General features: G+C 42.4%; 1 protein-coding gene across 1 annotated transcript in view; it reads left to right on the top strand.

Moving 5' to 3' along the window:
- IA-2 (tyrosine phosphatase IA-2) overlaps positions 1-23,514 on the top strand; it is a 965,150-nt gene that overhangs the window by 43,812 nt on the left and 897,824 nt on the right. The gene's annotated exons all lie outside the window — the stretch shown is intronic.

Here is a 23,514-nt window from a genome sequence, read left to right as displayed (position 1 = left end):
AAAATAAAAACATTTACAAAGAGATATAAATAACGTCCTTATCCCTTTAAGGTTAAGAGTCTCATTTCTACGTTTATTATAATGATTATTATTTATATATTTAAAACACTAGGCTGATTTTTTACCGCGAGTTTAAGAGAACTGCTGAACCATTGACATCGCAAAACATTCTGACGGAAGCTCTTGGCCTATGGATTTGCAGTGTCCTTAAAAGCACTTTGATCGGCCAAAGCGCTCGCCAGTACTTGAAGGCCACCTGCTGGTCCACTGCCGGCCATGTGCGTGACAGGAATTCTAAAGGGTACTCACATATGCGACATCTCGTACGACGTCCCCTCGCTGTAGACTACATAACTGTGGAATCAGTCCTTTCTCGTCGTTTGTCGAGAGTATTTCACGTTGACAACACAAACATTCATAATCATTTTCCAGCTCCAATTTCCCGGGTGCATTGTACAAGCGCACGCCATTTCTTTCTGTGAGAGTAGAGTTTCTGTTCCTCCAAATCTCCTCATTTCACATTTTGGCCTTTCTACTGGTCTTTTCCCTCTCACTTCTGTCACAAACGTTGTCCACGTAATTTAGTGTAATTTAAACGCGAAGGATTGAACCTATACTGAACCGAAGCAAACCCCATGGCACTACAGCCCTGAAGGGCCTTGGCCTACCAAGCGACCGCAGCTCAGCCCAAGTGCCTGCAGATTACGAGGTGTCGTGTGGTCAGCACAACGAATCCTCTCGGCCGCTATCTCACCGTCATATAGCTCCTCAATTCTAATCACGTAGACTGAGTGGACCTCGAACCAGCCCTCAGATGCAGGTAAAAGTCCTTGACCTGGCCGGGAATCGAACCCAGGGCCTCCGGGTAAGAGGTAGGCACGCTGCCCCTACACTATGGGGCCGGCATTGAACCTATACTAGGTGATGGAAATTACTTATTTAGAGCAGATGAAGAACGTTATCGTAAGCTGTGTTTGTACACTGTTGGCTCAGTCTTATCGCTTTCCCCTCAAAACCAACGTGAGTACGAACGTCTTATGTCTCTGGATGGTGAATACTCTCATTATTATTATTATTATTATTATTATTATTATTATTATTATTATTATATTAAACTCATCACACTACTAACCACCACAGGAGTACACAAAAGTGAATACATCCCTCCACATGGGATTAGAAAGAAATGTCGAAATACAAGGGTTGTAAGTAAAGTAGTGGCAACGCAGTCCAAACACTCGCATGCGCAAATACGATATGTGAGCGGTCAGGTGGCGCTGTTGTTGGTGTGTAGTATGCATTTGACGGGCATCCAGTTGGAAGTGTTGTTGCTATGTGGCGTTGATGTGAACAGTGTCGATTACACCGCTCTAAAGCATGTTTTCAAAAGGTGATTAGCGTTCGTGGATAAAAATCGAGGTTGCCCGAGCAAAAATGCATCAGAATGTTATTGAGGATTACGTGAAGCCTGTGGCGAGAATGCATTACCGTATAGGACGGTTGCACGATGGGTCAAGGCGTTTCGTGCGGGTTGGAATGAGACTGCGGATTTGCACCTCACAGGTCGGCCGTCCATTCACCAAGATCATATTGACATCGTGAGTGGTCTCGTTTCCCTAGACCATCGATGGACTGTCCGGGAATTATCCATAGAGGTTGGTCTGTCATCAAACAGCGTGGCACATACTGACGAAATGTCTTAACGTGAAGAAAATTGCGTTCTGTTGTGTTCCACATCAACACACCGACGTACAGAAATGGCACCGGTATGCACTGGCTGGAATCCAGTTGAATAGATACCGCAAGGAAGGCGACGCATTTCTGCAGCTTATTGTCGCCATTGATGAGACGTGGACACGAGCCCACGAGCCTGAATTAAAGCGTCAATCGATTGAATGGCGTCACCCAGGTTCGCCACGTCCACAGAAATTTCGACACGAACTCAGTCGCGGGAAGCTTATGCTGATTGCGACATACGACTACGAGGGTGTAATTCATACGCATGCTCTGCCTGAGGGACAAACCGTAAACGGTGATTACTACTGCCGATTTCTGGAGCGACATTTGCGTCCGGCTATGCGATGCCAACGTCCACGTTTATTGCCAGACAATCATCGTATAGTGTTGCATGACAACGTGGGTTGTCATGTCACAAACAGTGTCAAGCTCTTATTGCAACGGTGGCATTGAGAAGTCTTGGAACACCCGCCATACTCACTAGACATGATTCCTTGTGACTTCAACCTTTTTACGAAGTTGAAGGAACCACTCCGAGGCCGCTGATTTCCTGTCGTGGCATCTGTACTCCGTACAGTAGGGCGCCCCATCGCTGCCATCAGTAGCGGCGATTAGGGGGGGGGGGCGAGGTGGGGCATTCGCCCTCCTCCCCCACTTTGTCGAGAAAGTAATTGAATTTTTATTCCATTTTAGCCGCCTGAAACTGAGAATTATTTAAAAAACAATTTGTATATGTAAACCCTGTTGTCTTTTCAGTTAATTATTTCCTTTAATTTATTCAATTATTAAGAAAAGTATTTAGCGGAAACACGCACAAAATGTCGTTCGTCGCGGCTAACCGTATTCTAGAGCGCCACAGCAAGTAGCGGAGACCCGTGGAACAATGTGTAGCATGTTCTGGGACGATGGGTAGCAGGGGTATAATTTTGCCAAGGTCGCACGCTTGCCGCGCACATTCATCAGTCTGGGAACCTCACTCAGTGTGTCTGTGTAGTTCTATCTAGTGTTAGTGTTAGTGTTACCTAGTGTCAGTGTGTAGTCAAATACTAAATTACTTTTCAATTGTAAAATTACACCGTACTTTGTAATACATGCGTACATGGTGCAAGTTTTATTGTGTAGGACGATTATTACCACACCACAGTTGGTAGACTGTGGACCTTTACGTCTGTATCGAAATTCGCTCAGAGAGCATCACAAACCATTTTACAGCAATGATGTTTTCATTTTTGATGTCTACACCACCCACCCACTATATTCCTTGGACTTGGGTCTTCTTGTTGTCCATACTTTTCATTCCCAATCGCCGCTACTGGCTGTCATCAAGAGGGAACGCAAAGGTGACTACACTGAAGGAATATAATGAAATTGTACTTGTTAGTTCAATATTGCCACTACTTTACTTATAGCCCTCGTATTTTAGTAATATGGTAATAAAATATTTTACTAAAAACAGCCTTGTCCTTTCCGTCCGGTCGTTATACTGGACCGGAATTCTCTCCGGAATTTTCCGCCGGTGACTCATCAGGCATTGATTGATAGGTCTCTAATTTCAGTCAGCTTTGAGTAATCCTAAAATTAAATCATTAAAAGTGATCACCCCAATAATTGATGGCGAATGATTGCCCTAGCCCGCAATACATTCTGTATCTAGTGAATTTCACAGAGTTAAGGAGTGACATCTTTACGTAAACATATCCGCGAAGCTAAACGATTAAAAATGATAGGCGTCTGTTGCAATTTCAAACAAACTTGGTACACACATGTCTTGCTATCAAGAGAATAACACTGTGGTGGGGGGGGGGGTAAGTCAGCCATAGTACCCCTATTATTGGAGGTTGGGAAGGAGTGACATGTAGAAATAATCGAAAAATATTGGTGTCGGACCCATAATTTTCGGGATTGCTAAGATGAATTGTGACACTATGGACGCCGTTTAAGTCCAAGTTTAGCCTCCATCGGCATGGGAGTCAGAAGGGTTAAAAAAGAAAATGTCCAAACTGACCGAGATTAGTATTGAATCGACAGTTCTCGGGTTCGCTAGCCACTCAACGTGGACTGCCGTACACTGCACACAGACTCCCCAACGTTCTCTGTCGCGGAGTGACGTACATTGCACATGCGTAGCAGCTGCTGCTTTGCGCTTCTATCTAGCGAATAGTTCTTGAACTATTATTAATGTAGTAAGATATATCTACAGGAGATGCATCGATCTTTCATTTGATACGTATATCTATCGAGTTTTTATCGATTACATATGATATATCGCGTCTGAAAAACCAACAAGTTTTTTTGTTGACATCATGCCAATGTCGCCAATTTGAAAATTAACGATGTTTTACCGAATGATGATACGTAAAGATTAGTTTCGTTAAGCAAAGACTAGGATATAGAATTTAAGAGTCAAAGTAGTGATCGTGACATTGATGTTGCTTTTGATACACGGGAAAAAATCGGCCGTAATGTAATTGTTGGTGGGATTTTGTGAGAAGACATGGATAAATATAGAGGGCAAAGGGAAATATTTACGGCAAATTATGGGTCTCGGAATGCTGCAAAGAACTGCTTATATCATGTGTGAAAATTTTCAGTCGTTTTTACTATCGAGTTCGTAAAGATGATAGTAGAATAGGCAGATATTTATGCTCAACGTCGCATGTGATCACACGGTATGTTATTTCCGTTCCGATCGAGGGTAAATGAATATGTACCGGCTACTGTGGAGGAAATGTATGTATGTATGTAGTTCTTGCATTGTGTATGTTAATGATAATAGTACAGAAATCTGTATCGAGACCTTATTTCTAAAAAAATCCGGGTGCTAGCTACTTCTATATTTGGTTCAGCCATATCACTTGTTCGATCTGAAAGCTCAGAAGATTCCTCCACCTCCTGGAACTTGGATAATTCCAGTGAATTATGCTGTTTGTGTGTTATGCACTAATAAAAACTGAACATTTTGGTAAAATCCATTGAACCGCTTGTCATTTACGCCCGATTAACTACAAGCCTGCACTCGTAGCATGCTTGGTGCTATACTCCACCCGCAGCTCAGGGTAGCCAGGTAGTGAAAGCCGTTCCACGCTGAGAGGCTAGGCGCAGGGATGGCGAACCTATGCCACGCGTGTCACTAGGTGACACGCGAACACAATTTCGGTGGCACACCACATGCACATATTAACGTTCTTATGCACGTCTTGTTCTATAGACTATACATATCTCATGCATCGTATAGTCAGAATGTTTCAGGTTTAAGAAATAAGAACCGAAAATCTAAATTCCGGTTCCATTCGGACGTGCATTATGGCAACACTGATAGATATAAATGTCAGATGCAGCCGGCGAGGAATTCGCTCACCCACATCCGTCAATTAGTGAAGTTAAGTGTGTGTGTGGTTGTGTAACTGCTTATTGTTTTGAAATTTGTAAGGGAAATAGTTCCCAAAAGATTATCCAATTGCCGGGCGAGTTGGCCGTGCGGTTAGGGGCGCGCAGCTATGAGCTCGCATCCGGGAGATAGTGGGTTCGAATCCCACTGTCGGCAGCCCTGAAGATGGTTTTCCGTGGTTTCCCATTTTCACACCAGGCAAATGCTGGGGCTGTACCTTAATTAAGGTCACGGTCGCTTCCTTCCTATTCCTAGGCCTTTCCTGTCCCATCGTCGCCATATGACCTATCTGTGTCGGTGCGACGTAAAGCGAAATAGCTAGATTATCCAATTTTGAGATTTGGAAAAACTATGGTATTTTATTTCAAAACCTCATATTGTGCACATGAGTGATATGAAGGTAAATTTTTTGAGTGGTTAGATATTGACAGTTTAAAAATGGAGTTGACTGAATTTCAAGAAAGCAGTACTTGGGGGGTAAAAATTCGTACAACTTGATAAAGCATTGGTGAAAATCGAGTGTGCTTTTGATGGTGAATACTTCCTCCACAAACCGGAGAACTTAATGCTTGAACAAAGGAACAGCCTCGGCCATCAAGAAACTTGCTTCACCGAGCTCGATAGCTGCAGTCGCTTAAGTGCGGCCAGTATCCAGTATTCGGGAGATAGTAGGTTCGAACCCCACTGTCGGCAGCCCTGAAGATTGTTTTCCGTGGTTTCCCATTTTCACACCAGGCAAATGCTGGGGCTGTACCTTAATTGAGGCCACGGTCGCTTCCTTCCCAGTCCTAGTCCTTTCCTGTCCCATCGTCGCCATAAGACATATCTGTGTCGGTGCGACTTAAAGCCAATAGCAAAAAAAAAAAAAAAAACAAAGTAAAAAAAAAGAAACTTGCTTCAGCGCTACTTACACTATTTTCTACAATGAACGTCAACAGTTAGAAAGCGTCTTGGTTCAGATCTAAGTGCTTCTTGCTTGTTATTGAAGACAAGAAGTTATGAACCAAACATAAATGACATGGCTACTAAGATCCAGCAACAAGTTCCACGCTGAAGTTGAGAACGATATTTCACTTAATGTCCTTTAGCAATATTAGTCATTTTGATTTCTATATCAAATAATACTTAATAAAGAAGTGTGTTACATTGGACACTTAATATACCTTTTTTAAATAAATAATGTTAGGTATTTTAAATCTTACATATTTAAAAATGTATTTCTGCGGTATTGGCAAAATGCGACCACGAAACGTGCAATCAGAAGTAATATTTTACAATATATCTGTAATAACATATTATGAAACATAATTTGGAATTATGGATGGAAGTCGGGGGTGGGGAGTTGTAGCCATTCCAAAGGAAAATAACAAGTGGCACAGTAGACAGCTGGGAATAATAAACCAGATTTAAAATGGCACCCTAGATGGAAAAGGTTCGCCATCTCTGGCGCTTGGCTATTTGGTGACAGTCCCAGTGACAGCTGGAATCGTGTACACCTAGCGCGACGCGTAAATACATACAATTAACACTTACTTTTATTAATTGTTTAGAAAGATCGGCTAGTTTCCATACACTACGGGCTTCAACAAGGACAAACTTCCACGCGGAACAAAATAATCTAAGATTAAAACTTTTAATTAAATACGCAACTCTACATCGACAAAATAGTTTGTAATATCAGTGTCACAATAAAGAAATTCACTCGACACAAAATTAACAGGTAATAAAAATCCTAAATATAAATGTTCAAGAAAGTAGCCGGGCTACGCATGGAATAATTTCATATCAAGAGACGTTATTTCACCTCTTCATAACGAATGCTGCAGAGCAGTATGGGTCCTCCATTTATTATTATTATTATTATTATTATTATTATTATTATTATTATTATTATTATTATTATTATTATTTAAATAATAATAATTTCGTGTGGCTATTTCTAGCCGAGTGCAGCCCTTGTAAGGCAGACCCTGCGATGAGGGTGGGCGGCATCTGCCATGTGTAGGTAACTGCGTGTTATTGTGGTGAAGGATCGTGTAATGTGTGGTGTGTGAGTTGCAGGGATGTTGGGGACAGCACAAACACCCAGCCCCCGGGCCAGTGGTATTAACCAATGAAGGTTAAAATCCCCGACCCGCCCGGGAATCTAACCCGGGACCCTCTGAACCGAAGGCCAGTACGCTGACCATTCAGCCAACGAGTCGGACATTATTTAAATGCATTAAGTAAATATATAGAACTCTTTTAAATATCAACAATAGTGAACAACAAATTTCTTAGTCTATATATAAGGTCAAATCTTCAATGACCGCTAGTAAAAATTTATGAATTTCAGCACTTAAAATATTTTATTGATACAATTTCAACAATTTAGTTTCTTAATGCTCTTGAGAAAATTAATCGTTCCTCGTGACGTGCAGTCTGTAAAACATGAAACAGCCGAGCTGAGTGGCTCAGACGGTTGAGGCGCTGGCCTTCTGAACCCATCGTGGCAGGTTCGATCCTGGCTCAGTCCGGTGGTAGTTGAAGGTGCTCAAATACGTCAGCCTCATGTCGGTAGAATTACCGGCACGTAAAATAACTCACACGGGACAAAATTCCCGCACCTCGGCGTCTCCGAAAACAGTGAAAATGTAGTTAGTGGGACGTTATTAAACATGAAACACCTCTTCCATCTTGCAATAATAATAATAAATACTCGAATTATCATTTTCGCCCGAACCTGCTTCTCCGTTTCGTCACTCTTCATGATATCTTGCTTTTTAAGACATCGATAACGTTTTCAAATTATTGTCTCATTGTCAGAACTTTCTTAACTTCCCGAAAAATCTTAGCACAACGCTCATTATCAAGAAACAAAGCTTCTGTCACCGCTTACGTCATGGATCTTCTTCTCACTATTTAGGAACATAACTAGAACCAGTTACTCGTTAATTGACCAGGAGGATATTAATGAATCATTTGGCAAGAACAAACTTGTGTCATATCGAGTCATGGCCATAAAAGTTAATGACCACGACGAGCTGTGGTATTCTTACATTCAGCCAGTATTTCATGGGCGCGGTGCTTTCGACCGCATGTGAGTTCCCGTGTATTTGTTTCTTGCGGTCATTTCCACCGCGTGCGACTTCCAAAGCGGCGGATTTTCTTGACAGAAATGGACGAAGATTGCATACGAAAATTGTTGGATACTGTTGAAAAAGAGCTGCAGGAGAATGAGCATCCGCAAATTGAACAGGATTTGGTTGAAAGACAACTCTTTCGTAAAGAGGAATTCGAGGAAGAGGTTCATTTGCCTGAAGAAGCAGATGATGAGACTGATTATATAGAAGTCAGTGATCATGTTAGTGCTTCTGCGGTGTCCTCAGAATTTGAGGATTCCGAGCGAGTTGGTGCGGTTAGGGTCACGCAGCTGTGAGCTTGCATTTGGGAGATAGTGGCTTCGAACCCCACTGTCGGCAGTCCTCACGGTGGTGCAAGGCGAATGCCGGGGCTGTACCTTAATTAAGGCCACGGCCGCTTCCTTCCCACTCCTAGTCCATCAAGTCCCATAATGTGAACGAGGACTCGGTCTCTGTCATCCCGCTCTGACTCGGTACTAAGCAATTTTTTTTTTCCAGCAATGAAGAATGAATTGCAATGTTGACGCCATAAGAAGAGTGTTCTAAAACCTGACCCCCACCGCATCCCAGTGGCGTCGTCTTCACATTCTTCCTTACGACAGAAGACCGTCGACGTTCTCTTCATTTCGTTAATGAAGTATGGTACCGTATTATATCCTCAGGAGAGAATTGATGAGGCACTCTGTGTGATATCGTAAGTCCTCACGGATGATTTTATGAGCTATTTTGACGGAAATTTACAATATTTTCGCCACCTCACGAACTTTGATTTTCCTGAGCCTCTGGGTCGATTTGGTGATGCATCACTACTGGCAGTTGAAGGATTGGATCGAACTTCATCAAAATGTCTTCTCAGCATTCAACAATCACATCTCACCACTTTCTTATCATGTGCGCTGACATTAGCGTGGTTTCCCCTTTTCACTCCAGGCTATACCTTAATTAAGGCTACGGCCGCTACCTTCCAGTCCTAGCTGTTTCCTCATCGTTGCGTCGCCCGAAGTCTTCGATGAGTTAGTGCTACGTGAAACCACTGGCAAAAAAGGAAACAAAAAATATTACGGTAGCAACAAACTTTCTGAGGCTGTCAATGGCGGAAATGTGAAGTTGCGCAATAGTCCATGTAACTCCGATTTTAGGTATTGAGCAAACACTCGAGTGAAAATGTATCCTTCCCACTGTTACAGACTTAGGGCTGACTACGAGCAAAAACAGCGTTGTGATGAAGTAGAATTACTGTATTTAACCTCTTGATACTTAGCAAGGAAAACATTATTAGAAAATTGAGTAACTAAATTTACCTCGTACAACTTGATGGATATTACCAGTCAACACCGCAAAAAAAATCTCATAGGGCGGTATGAAAATGTTAAAAACTCAAAGCGAGTTAATTTTGCGATATGTACACTGGCTGACCAAATGCAATACGGAGCACTGATGCGCAGGTGTGTTGTCTGCGCACCACACGCCCCCTGTGCCAGCGGCAGTTGAATAGGAGACCTTGTGAGCAGTGGCTGTGCATGTGACAGGTGTAACATGGAACGTCGTCGTGAGCTGACACCGTTCGAACGGGGTATGGTGGTCGGTGCCCGACGGATGGGAAGTGAGATTTCGGAAGTGGTGTGGGAATTCGGATTCACACGATCAACCGTGTCCAGGGTGTATCGTGAATGGTTGAATGTGGGTATCACCGTCCACAACAGACGAACGACCGGCCGTCCAGACACCCTCGATGACCGTGACCGGCGGCATCTGAGACGGATTGTCAATAGTGACAGACGGGCAACCGTGCAACAAATCACGGCTCAATTCAACACAGGCCGGGCTAGACACGTCTCCCAGTGGACAATTCGTAGGAACATGGGTTCTATGGGGTATGGGAGCCGGCGCCGCACACGGGTGCCACTGTTAACCCAACGTCATCGGGCACAACTAAGCGCATTTGTCGCCAGTCATCAGGGATGGACACTGGAACAATGGCGTAACGTGATATGGTCGGACGAATCACGATTTCAACTGCACCATGCCGATGGGAGGCACCGTGTATGGCGCAGACCACATGAAGCGATGGATTCCGCCTGCCTGCTCTGCAACCGATTTGGTGTCAGCTGCGTCCAGAGAACTACCAGGGACTTGTCACCTCACTTCCACGGCGTCTCACTGCAGTTCGCAGGGCCAGAGGAGTCCTCGCACGCTATTAGGTGACTATCCCATGACATTTGCTAAGTCAGTGTACTTTGCAGTGAAAACTATCGAAATACCTATACTGATGAGGCTCAAAAATTGGAGCTTTGAATTTTGGAATTAAAATGTCTACACTGTATCGAACTCTTAAATAAAAAAATTAAGTCTTCTGTAACAGACTCAAAACCAACACCATCTATATGCAAGTCTCCCTTTGCATGTCATTCGTTCATAACCGCCGTGTTCTGGATCGTTGTGCTCGCCTGGAATTTCAGGCAGATTAATAAAATGAAGAATAGTAAATTGGTGTTTGGCGAGTTTTAGTTTTTTTTTTGGGAAGTTTTAAGAATTCATACTGTGTGATGTTGGAGGTTTTGTTCTGCTGCCATTTCATACTTATAAACTTAATTCCTCTTAGAGATTTTGGAAACTTTTTCTGGTCTTCCTTCTCATTCTTATGCACGCATGAAGTTGATATTATTTCAGTACAGTGTACTGGAGGAGATGATGACGATGGTGATGGTTAAAGCTAACGTGGTGAGAGTACTGCAGCAGTAAATATTCCCTCCCCCCCTCCCTCCACCAATTTACGAACCTAATTTGTTCAATGTAAGTTTTTACTTTTTGAATAAATTCCTCAAGTTTTGTATCTCAAATTAGACGCAGGTAAAGTTAGTGTGTATCAAGCTATCTGCTCACGACAGCAGATACTTTGCACAGGCTCTACTGCACTACACCCTAATAATAATAATAATAATAATAATAATAATAATAATAATAATAATAATAATAATAATAATAATAATAATGTCATGTGGCTATTTCTAGCCTGGTGCGGTAGAGGATGGTGTTGAGTGTGGTCAATAAGTGGCAGGGATGTTCGGGATAGTACAAATACCCAGACCCCGAGCCACAATTTAACGAGCCGGCGAAGAATCGAAACGAGGGCCACTGTGTCATGGAGCCGGGCACTATTCCCGGCGTTTCCTGCCCTTTACGTATCCGGGCGATAGATGGCGCTCTTTACCCACGTGTATTTAATAGTATCTATCTAGATTCCTCATTTCGGAGGGTTGAACTCTAACCTGTCCTTACGTGGGGCGGAACAGATCTTGCTTTTGCAGACTACTTGTGGACTTGACTTCATGCGATCAAACTATTAGCAGGAGGATATTTTTTACAGGTTGTTTTACATCGCATCGACACAGATCTCACGGCGGCGATAGGACAGGAAAGGGCTAAGAGTGGGAAGGAAGTGGCCGTAGCCTTAATAAGGTACAGCCCCAGAATTTGCCTGGTGTGAAAATGGGAAACCACCGGGAACCATCTTCAGGGCTGCCGATAGTGGGGTTCGAACCCACTAGCTCCCGAATAGTGGATACTGGCCGCACTTAAGCGACTGCAGCTATCGATCTCGGTGCAGGATGATTTGTGTGTCCATCAGCAGTTAATATGTACCTGTGAGTATTAGAAGGGTACCTCAAGAATTGAAATAAGTTACAATTGCAGAATTGGAGCGAGTGACGTAACATTGGGAAAAAGACATATTGGGATTGTGATGATGAGCAGTTCCTATACGGAAGAATCGCTGTCAACATCTGTCTTCGAATCCCACTATCGGCAGCCCTGAAGATGGTTTTCCGTGGTTTCCCATTTTCACACCAGGCAAATGCTGGGGTTGTACCTTAATTAAGGCCACGGCCGCTTCCTTCCAACTCCTAGGCCTTTCCTATCCCCTCGTCGCCATAAGACCTATCTGTGTCGGTGCGACGTAAAGCCCCTAGCAAAAAAAAAAAAAAAAACATCTGTCTTACATAGTCCTACAAGGTTATGAAAATGACAAGCAATGTTTAGGGAAATTTGTAACGGACTCATATATTATCTATTTTGGTTGTGTTTCTCCTCGAGGACTTCAAACGATAAGGCCCATTAATCACCCGTTTACGGTTTTCGGAGACGCTGAGGTGCTGGAATGTTATTTTACGTGCCGGTAAAACTGCCGATACGAGACTGATGTACGACCGGACTGAATCAGGATGGAAGTTCTTTCCTTTAAGCCGCTCAGCCCACAACCGTATTCAGTTAATGACGTACCAAAAATGGCTGAACAAAGATTGCTTCATTTTTAGTTTTCCATAAGGGAATATCCGAGCCTCAAAACATTTTTGTTTTCCTACTGAGAAAGCTCTGTGGGTGGTTTTGTTATTCGAGCCTCAAAACGTATTTTATTTCTTATCCTCTCGAGAAAGCTACATGGATGGTTCCGTTATCCGGACCTCAAAACATTTCTTATCTTTCTGAGAAAGCTCTGTGAGTGATTTTGTTATCCGAGCCTCAAGACATTTTTTCATCTGAGAAAACTGTGTGGGTGATTTCGTTATGCGAGCCTCAAAACATTTTTATTTTCCTTTTGAGAAATCTCTGTGGATGATTTCATTATCCGAGCCTCAAAACATTTTTATTTTCCTTCTGAGAAAGCTCTGTGGGTGATTTTATTATTCGAGCCTCAAAACACATTTCTTACCTTCCCGAGAAAGCTCTGAGTGATTTCGTTATCCGAGCCTAAAAGCATAGTACTTATTTTCCAGGGAAACCTCTGTGAGTGATTTCGTTATCCGATCCTCAAGACATATTTCTTATCCTCCTGAGAAATCTACGTCGATAATTTGGTTAACCGATCATCAAAACATTTTCTTATACTTCTGAAAACGCAATCAAACTAAACTTTGTAAAAGAACGAATGGTGACTGGAGATGAAGAATGGATTGTATACGTCTGTATGATAAGGCCGAAATAAATTATCCTTGACTGACATAATTTGTAAGGCATCTTTTACTACGAGCAGTTCAGGTGGGAACTGCAGCCAATTGAAAAAAGAGAAAAGTAAAGTAGAACATAACTTAAAACAGAAGAGACGGGAACTAGGCAGCGGAAACTGCGATTAGGATGTTTTACCACAGACAGGTTTCCACTCTACAGAGCACTTCACCTTCAAGTTGGAGAACAGACTTACACGTCGTGCGAAAATACCGCGAATAGCTTGATGATTACACCTCTGCACGTAAGAGATTTATATCAGTTTCATAATTTAACTCATTCCATACGAAAGAAGACAACTTTAAACTATTTATAATTTCATATTTTTTAAAATATCATGATTGAAAAAATACATATACATTTTTGTATGTTATAATGGGAGTGGGCATCTCGGACATATTCTGAGTCGTGGCCCTCCTTGTGCTCAGGCGGCCAGGACTACACAATTCACCGGTGGTCCATAACCCGTTAGAGGAGAGATCCTCACTTGGACTATGTGCAAGTAGGGCAGCATCCTGCTTCATGAATTTACCGAGCTCAGAACACTTTAAGCAAGCCTCGGACCTATGGGAGTAATGGAGTCCCACTCCCATTTGACAGGCGAGGGACTCCTTGGAAACAACTTGGCGAACGACATGGAATTCGATGGGGAGCTATCAATATTAATGGGGCTTATGGAAGAAAGAAGGTAGAACTTGCTGAGTCAGCAAAGAGGATGCATCTGGATGTGCTAGGAGTAAGTGATATTCGGGTAAGGGGAGATAAGGAGGAAGAGATAGGGGATTATAAAGTGTACTTGACGGGTGTTAGAAAGGGAAGGGCAGAGTCTGGGGTAGGGCTCTTTATCAGGAATACCATTGCACGCAACATAGTTTCTGTTAGGCACGTAAGTGAGCGAATGATGTGGATAGATTTGTCAGTGGGAGGAATTAGGACAAGAATTGTGTCCGTGTATTCACCATGTGAGGGTGCAGATGAGGATGAAGTTGACAAGTTTTATGAAGCATTGAGTGACATCGTGGTCAGGGTCAACAGCAAGGATAGAATAGTGCTAATGGGCGATTTCAATGCCAGAGTTGGGAATAGAACTGAAGGATACGAAAGGGTGATTGGTAAATGTGGGGAAGATATGGAAGCTAATGGGAATGGGAAGCGTTTGCTGGACTTCTGTGCTAGTATGGGTTTAGCTGTTACAAATACATTCTTCAAGCATAAGGCTATTCACCGCTACACATGGGAGGCTAGGGGTACCAGATCCATAATAGACTATATCTTAACAGACTTTGAATTCAGGAAATCTTTTAGGAATGTACGAGTTTTTCGGGGATTTTTCGATGATACAGACCATTATCTGATCTGTAGTGAACTAAGTATCTCTAGGCCTAGGGTAGAGAAAGTGAAATCTGTCTGCAAACGAATAAGGGTAGAAAATCTCCAGGATGAGGAAATTAGACTGAAGTACATGGATATGATTAGTGAGAAGTTTCGAACAGTAGACAGTAAGCAGGTTCAGGATATAGAAAGTGAATGGGTGGCATATAGGGATGCTGTAGTAGAAACAGCAAGGGAATGCCTAGGAACAACTGTGTGTAAAGATGGGAAAAGGCGAACATCTTGGTGGAATGATGAAGTGAGAGCAGCCTGTAAACGTAAAAAGAAGGCTTATCAGAAATGGCTCCAAACAAGGGCCGAGGCAGACAGGGATTTGTACGTAGATGAAAGAAACAGAGCGAAACAAATAGTTGTTGAATCCAAAAAAAAGTCATGGGAAGATTTTGGTAATAACCTGGAAAGGCTAGGTCAAGCAGCAGGGAAACCTTTCTGGACAGTAATAAAGAATCTTAGGAAGGGAGGGAAAAAGGAAATGAACAGTGTTTTGAGTAATTCAGGTGAACTCATAACAGATCCCAGGGAATCACTGGAGAGGTGGAGGGAATATTTTGAACATCTTCTCAATGTAAAAGGAAATCATCATGGTGGTGTTGCAAGCAGTCAAGCTCATGGGGAGGAGGAAAATGATGTTGGTGAAATTATGCTTGAGGAAGTGGAAAGGATAGTAAATAAACTCCATTGTCATAAGGCAGCGGGAATAGATGAAATTAGACCTGAAATGGTGAAGTATAGTGGGAAGGCAGGGATGAAATGGCTTCATAGAGTAGTAAAATTAGCGTGGAGTGTTGGTAAGGTACCTTCAGATTGGACAAAAGCAGTAATTGCACCTATCTATAAGCAAGGGAACAGGAAGGATTGCAACAACTATCGAGGTATCTCATTGATTAGTATACCAGGCAAAGTATTCACAGGCATCTTGGAAGGGAGGGTGCGATCAGTCGTTGAGAGGAAGTTGGATGAAAACCAGTGTGGTTTCAGACCACAGAGAGGCTGTCAGGATCAGATTTTCAGTATGCGCCAGGTAATATTGAAAAATGCTACGAGAAAAATAGGCAGTTGTGTTTATGTTTCGTAGATCTAGAGAAAGCATATGACAGGGTACCGAGGGAAAAGATGTTCGCTATACTGGGGGACTATGGAATTAAAGGTAGATTATTAAAATCAATCAAAGGCATTTATGTTGACAATTGGGCTTCAGTGAGAATTGATGGTAGAATGAGTTCTTGGTTCAGGGTACTTACAGGAGTTAGACAAGGCTGTAATCTTTCACCTTTGCTGTTTGTAGTTTACATGGATCATATGCTGAAAGGTATAAAATGGCAGGGAGGGATTCAGTTAGGTGGAAATGTAGTAAGCAGCCTGGCCTATGCTGACGACTTGGTCTTAATGGCAGGCTGTGCCGAAAGCCTGCAGTCTAACATCTTGGAACTTGAAAATAGGTGCAATGAGTATGGTATGAAAATTAGCCTCTCGAAGACTAAATTGATGTCAGTAGGTAAGAAATCCAACAGAATTGAATGTCAGATTGGTGATACAAAGCTAGAACAGGTCGATAATTTCAAGTATTTAGGTTGTGTGTTCTCCCAGGATGGTAATATAGTAAGTGAGATTGAATCAAGGCGTAGTAAAGCTAATGCAGTGAGCTCGCATTTGCGATCAGCAGTATTCTGTAAGAAGGAAGTCAGCTCCCAGACAAAACTATCTTTACATCGGTCTGTTTTCAGACCAACTTTGCTTTACGGGAGCGAAAGCTGGGTGGACTCAGGATATCTTATTCATGAGTTAGAAGTAACAGACATGAAAGTAGCAAGAATGATTGCTGGTACAAACAGGTGGGAACAATGGCAGGAGGGTATTCTGATTGAGGAGATAAAGGCTAATTTAGGAATGAACTCGATGGATGAAGCTGTACGCATAAACCGGCTTCGGTGGTGGGGTCATGTGAGACGAATGGAGGAGGATAGGTTACCTAGGAGAATAATGGACTCTGTTATGGAGGGTAAGAGAAGTAGAGGGAGACCAAGACGACGATGGTTAGACTCTATTTCTAACGATTTAAAGATAAGAGGTATAGAACTAAATGAGGCCACAACACTAGTTGCAAATCGAGGATTGTGGCGACGTTTAGTAAATTCTCAGAGGCTTGCAGACTGAACGCTGAAAGGCATAACAGTCTATAATGATAATGTATGTATGTATGTAAATGCTAAGAGTAGTTTGATTACTACTTTTGCTAACTTTTCACACAACACAACAGGACGAGCCGAGTTGTGGAGTGGGAGTGGTACTGATGGGTCTATAATGAGTATTTTCTTAATGGGAAAAATGGAATCAAGTCGTTTCTTTTCTAGTATTGTCTGATGTAGTGACAAGCACTGTACTCAGTGTGGTGAAACCGAACAGGTTAACTCAGTGCGTTGCGTACTCGGGGGACATCCTAGAAATGTTTTTCTGTGGTTTCCCATTTTAACTCAAGGAAATTGCCGGGATGCTACTTTTCTCCTTCCCACATCAACACATCCACACATGTAGTAGTACGGTATCAGAACTGGCGAACCGGGTTGCCGGGATTTGGTCAGGGCAAAAAGTAAGTTTTTAAGACTTACGGAAAACATCTCTAGTGGACTTATTTTAATACACTACCCCCATCATTACCCCCAAAACCCATGGCGCTATAGCCCTTGAAGGGCCTTGGCCTACCAAGCGACCGAAGCTCAGCCTGAAGGCCTGCAGATTACGAGGTGTCGTGTGGTCAGCACGACGAATCCTCTCGGCCGTTATTCTTGGCTTTTTAGACCACAGCCGCTATCTCACAATCAGATAGCTCCTCAATTCTAATCACGCAGGCTGAGTGGACCTCGAAACTAGCCCTCAGGTCCAGGTACAAATCCCTGACCTGGCCGGGAATCGAACCCGGGGCCTCCGAGTAAGAGGCAGGCACGCTACCCCTACACCACGGGGCCGGCCCCACATCGTTATATATAACTGTTTTTCTCTTGTGACTTGGCTACACTCAACAATTCAATGTCCTGCTTAGCAAATTGATAACATTCTTTTCAAGATAGTGACAAATTTTGAGAAACTTGTAATTCTGCCTTTATCAGTTCTGATTGGCTCCGGTTTCTAATGTCTGTCCATTTCATTTTCATTATTGAAAACATTCTTTCCACGAATTAATTTGTTCCTGGAATAAAATCTATTACTCTATTGTATATTTTGGACATTCTCCATTGATACTTTAGAAAATTGAAGCCACTTATCGAAACAGTACCGTGATAATTAATGCGTTCTTCTAAAACACCCGTGCTATCACAAATTTTCTACCTCATTAATACTATTTTGCATCTTGACGGAGACGCTCCTTTTCCAAAGACTTAGATAACATTAATCCATATATATATATATAAAGTAAGAATTTTGTCTGTACATTGCTCAGAATAAATGAACAGAGACAATGAACATAATCCCCTCCCCACAATCACGGATGACCACCAGCTGTGAGAATGAGCATCCGCCTGTCGCAATTACATGCAACTAGTTTTGTTATTTTAAGAAAATACCAAACTATTACACTTAACACACTGTCACAAAACATGATTAAACTATTTTGCTTACAGTACCTATTCCATGAGGGTTACTCAGACATCTTTGGAAACTGGACAACCTTAGCATTCCGAGATATTTGCTGGACTGTAACTAAGTTATCTAGTCCATGATACGTCTTTCTTAACTACATCTACCTTTCTCTATTTTCCCATATTCCATTGCTAATGTTACATCATTTTGCTATTTTCCTGGTTTCTTCTATCATCATCATCATCATCATCATCATCATCATCGTCTGTTTACCCTCCAGGGTCGGCTTTTCCCTCGGACATAGCGAGGGATCCCACCTCTACCGCCTCAAGGGCAGTGTCCTGGAGCTTCAGACTCTTGGTCGGGGATACAACTGGGGAGAATGACCAGTACCTCGCCCAGGCGGCCTCAACTGCTATGCTGAACAGGGGCCTTGTGGAGGGATGGGAAGATTGGAAGGGATAGGCAAGGAAGAGGGAAGGAAGCGGCCGTGGCCTTATGTTAGGTACCATCCTGGAGGAGAAGTGGGAAACCACGGAAAACCACTTCCAGGATGGCTGAGGTGGGAATCGAACCCACCTCTACTCACTTGACCTCCCGAGGCTGAGTGGACCCCGTTCCAGCCCTCATACCACTTTTCAAATTTCGTGGCAGAGCCGGGAATCGAACCCGGGCCTCCGGGGGTGGCAGCTAATCACGCTAACCACTACACCACGGAGGCGGACGGTTTCTTCTATTCTCTGTTTAATAGCTTAGCAAGCGTGTAAAGTTCAGGTTCATTTTCAGTTTTACCCATCTCTTTTCCCCATCGGTATATTTCTTACCGGGCGAGTTGGCCGTGCGCGTAGAGGCGCGCGGCTGTGAGCTTGCATCCGAGAGATAATAGGTTCGAATCCCATTATCGGCAGCCCTGAAGATGGTTTTCCGTGGTTTCCCATTTTCACACCAGGCAAATGCTGGGGCTGTACCTTAATTAAGGCCACCGCCGCTTCTTTCCAACTTCTAGGTCTTTCCTATCCCATCGTCGCCATAAGACCTATCTGTGTCGGTGCGACGTAAAGCCCCTAGCAAAAAAAAAGTATATTTCTTTCTGATATTTCTCGTTTCTTGCAGACGTACCATTTCCACGTCGGTATTACATAAAATACATATATTTTCGTTAGTTTTTCTCGTAAAGCTTTGTTTTTGTATACTCCCATAAACCACCAAATTATTCCCCTCATTTTCCTTTTTTAACATTTGCGTCCTTATTGCGATATTTTCGCTTATTTTGCAAACTTCTGTTGGTATTCTCTTGCTGTTACATTCTGTCGTTATTTATCTTTCTATATATTTTATTCTTTGGACTACTTTCTTACACAATCTCCTCTCACTCCTTGATAAATTTCTCTCCCAGCAGTACCCAGCTCCTATGTCTTCTAGTAGTTTCTTCATACCATCAACCCGAAGCCCTCATTTTGATATTTTTTTAGGTTCTGTTATGCTATGCCTAGAATTTCACCACTTCGTCCCGTTTTTAATGTCAACCAGTACTTAACTATTCGTTTCACAAATATCTGTCTGTATACTCATCCCTCCGCACATCATTCTCACTCCACTATTTGCAGTACAGCTTGGTAATCGCATAATTATTTTAGGAAATTTACTAACGACCACATCTAAAGCCACAATTCCATGATCCCCTTCCCAAATTTCAGCTCCATATTGCCCACTTTCTCCCGAGCTAGGTGGCAGACACGATGATCCCACGGAGTGGACCTTTTGTATCTACCCTTGACATATACAACAGGCATAAGGGTAGGATGATAATCCGGGCTCGGATAATATAACACAGATATAAGCTTAACTCTCTTGGCACAGGCCAGAGTAAAGTGTAGCTTCCACCTAAGTGCCAGTCAACATCCATGGCTGTGACAATATGGAAGTTGCTGGGGTATGGGTAGTGCTGAGTAATGACGTTCAGAGCATGACTAGTGCATCTGAGTGTTACGAAAGGTGCTGCTCATAGGGTAAGTCGTGCTGCAATAGTACTTTCTGACGCAGTGAGGAAAGCAATGGCAAACTACCTCACTCCTCATCTTGCCTAGTACGCCTCATTTTGGTGCTGCCATTGGTTTTTTGGGGTTTCCTTATAACCGCATAACCTTTGGTGGTGCTATTTGAGGATCCAACCAGCCTCTGAGCTGATGACCTAACAGACAGGCATAGGCTTAACATGTATTCACAAAACTTGTGGCAACGACCAAAAGATGAACAAGACAGTGAGAATCCCTTGTGATTAGCGAGTACGCATCGCAGTAGTTCATAAAGTGATTTAACTGTTCATTTAAGTTTTTGACACTCACTTGGCATTATAATTCAGTCTTTTACATAATCTGCATTCTTAATGTTCTTCATCATTGATGCTCGCATGAATTAACAAAGTAAAATTTACTCACACTGAATTTAACATTTATCAACTAATTAATTAACTAGCAATTACTTACTTGATTGTGGTAACAAGTAAAATATTCTTCTCCTCTCACATTAATTCCAAAAAAGTAATTAAATTTTTCTTCGTTGACGTGAGTTATTCAGTTTCACAGTCACATTTATCTTAAATAAATTTTGCTAGAGCATAAATGCGACGTTATAAGATTTACATGAAATGTTAGTTTCAAACTCTTGCTACACCAAATCTTAACGTTGCTAACAAAAAATATTGACTTGCCTTTTCTGGTTTAACGTTGAAATCTTGCAACTGATGTTTCTGATAAATGGAACAGGAAAATGTTTCCCATTTTCTGTGTTGGGTATTTCGACCCCAGCAAAGGTGTTGAAAATTATCTTTTGAATTTTGTTGAAAAGGCAGGTTAAAGTGCTAACTCTATGTCAACAATGTTGTTGGATAATATTGAGAGAAATTCCATTTTAATCCCAGTCACATTTCTTCATTTTCTGCTGACAATGCCAATGTGAATTTTTGTTAGACACCATTCTGTTTTTCAGCTTCGTAACTTACAAAATGAAAACATTGTAAATGCTAATTGTTCAAATGATTTGGTCCATAATGTCATTAAAACCGTCTTCAGGGCTGCCGACTATCTCCCGGACGCAAGCTCACAGCTGCGCGCTCCTAACCGCACGACCAACTTGTCCGGTTTCTTTTCTTAATTTTAGCCTCTGTAATGTTATTAGTCTTACTTCTAGTTACTCTCGCTTTCTCCAGTTCTAAAATATTACCTTCTGGCGAACTAATAATTTCCTTGTCCATATTATCTTCCTGTCCTTTGTCCTTCTTAGCCCAGAAGTCCTTTAAACTGAAACTTTTCCTTCTAGTCGCCAGTTCCTTTCTTCTGCCCTCTGTTGATCCACTAGGCCCTGGAATCGGGTCTATTCGCCGGTCAGTTATTCTTGCGCCCCCCTCTACTGACAGTTCATCTGTCTGCTCTCTTCCGTTCGCTTGCCGTGTACTACGAAGTTTCCCGTTTTCAACTGATTCTATGTTAAGTAGAAGTCAAAAGTTTCACTCGTAGTTACGTTGAACATTCCTTTCCCTGTCGGCCGTGGGCACAGTTCTTGAGTCGACGAACTCAGCTGTTTATCCAATTGCTTTAGCTGGGTTATGGTTCAAGTTCGCAACAAATTTCCGACACTTATTATAAGGCGTTTACCTCTTATATATGCAATTAGTCCGGAATTCCTAGCTTTTAATAAATTGAATTGTAGGATTCTCTGTTCCGTGGCGGTCTCTTTATCCATATCTCTTATGACCCAAATCCTTTCCCCTTTCAAGTTCTTAGCATTGAGGATGACTTTCTTTACCATCAGAGCCGAGACCAATTTAACTTAACCCTGACAATTACACCATACGACTTTCTGACGTGTCGTGCGAATGAATGCCAATCTAGTCCTCACAAGGAGGGGAAAGTTATCCCCTCCACCACCTCTATTCCTTGTTCATTCCGTCTGGTAACTTGAAATAATACGCTTTGAGTGGCACGTCTTCGAGACGTGTGGTGTAACTAAAGCGATATTTATAGACGTGTTACTGCCAGAGTTAAATCGGTCTTTTCCTTTTAACTCTCCCCAGCCTGTGTACGTCATCAATGTCCTCTTTCCTACAGTTTACCTTGACATTGTTATTTATAACGTCCAACACTTTATCACTAAGTCATTTGAATCTTCCTTTGCATTCTCCACTATACCGCAGATGAAAATATTTTTTCTCATTACTACCTGGGTGATCATTTTATATTGCCAGTTGATTTGTCTCAGCGCCGTCCTTTTAGTTTGAGTAGTTCTACTTCAGAAGATTTCTCGACCACTTTTTCTGTTTTAATTCTCAGCTCTCCTCTTACGCACTCTTTTATTTCTTTCATTTCATTCTGCTCATGAATTAGCTCCCACATTTTTTCAGCCTGACAGGACTCTCTGCCTATTTCCCTAATATTTTCCATCTCTTCCCAACTCATTGCTCCAGCTGGTCCAGGATTCACTTCTACACCTCCCATTACAAGAAGAATTGACACGTCCACCACAGTTATCTGCAGCCCAGTTTATTGCAGGTGCATCTTCCACTTGTTCTACGCACACGCACTCGACCTGTGGCCGCCCGATGTTGTTGCACAGCGATCCCCATTCTTCTCCTCAGCACTCACTATAGAATACTACCTCTCGCTTCGCTAGCTCGATTACAACTGGACTAAGAATATCAGCAAAGTCACTGTCACTTCTTGGGGCAAGAACGTTCTTTGTTAATAGTTCTGACTTGCTTTTAGCGCACGACATTTTTGCTACTATTTCAGAATCCGAAAAAAAGGATGCTGTTAACTTGCGTGGGAAAACTTACTTTAAAAAAAATCAGACAGGAGACCATCAGGAAGCTGGTCAAATTATCCTTTCTATTTTCGATGCTTAGTTTTGTTTAACACGGCGATGAGCAAGTCCAAATTAAGAAGCTGTTACCATGTCGAATTCTGTTTTTTTTAATTAGAGGTTTGCTACTTTTCGAAGAATATTTTTGCTTGTCCTAATGGCCTTCAAATCGGGAATATTCGCTAGCTATGAAATTACTAGGCATTCTCTATCGCTTCACAGACATTTCTGACCCCATTGCTCTTCGTCACTCTTCCTCGCGATGATTCAACCTCTCGAAATACTGCTCTACGATTTGGACAACAGTCTCTCCCCTCCAATACTAATCAGTTAGACAGAGCAGTGTCCTTCTTAGCTGCAATTGTAAGGAATAGAATCCCCAAGCTCAGAAATCTGTCTACGCAGCAGGTATTAAGGGCAATAAATATGTCACCGCTGCAC

Source organism: Anabrus simplex, chromosome 2, assembly GCF_040414725.1.
Source record: "Anabrus simplex isolate iqAnaSimp1 chromosome 2, ASM4041472v1, whole genome shotgun sequence".
Taxonomy (NCBI): domain Eukaryota; kingdom Metazoa; phylum Arthropoda; class Insecta; order Orthoptera; family Tettigoniidae; genus Anabrus; species Anabrus simplex.
Note: the sequence above shows the minus strand (reverse complement) of the source record. Positions and strands in the feature narration are given on the sequence as shown.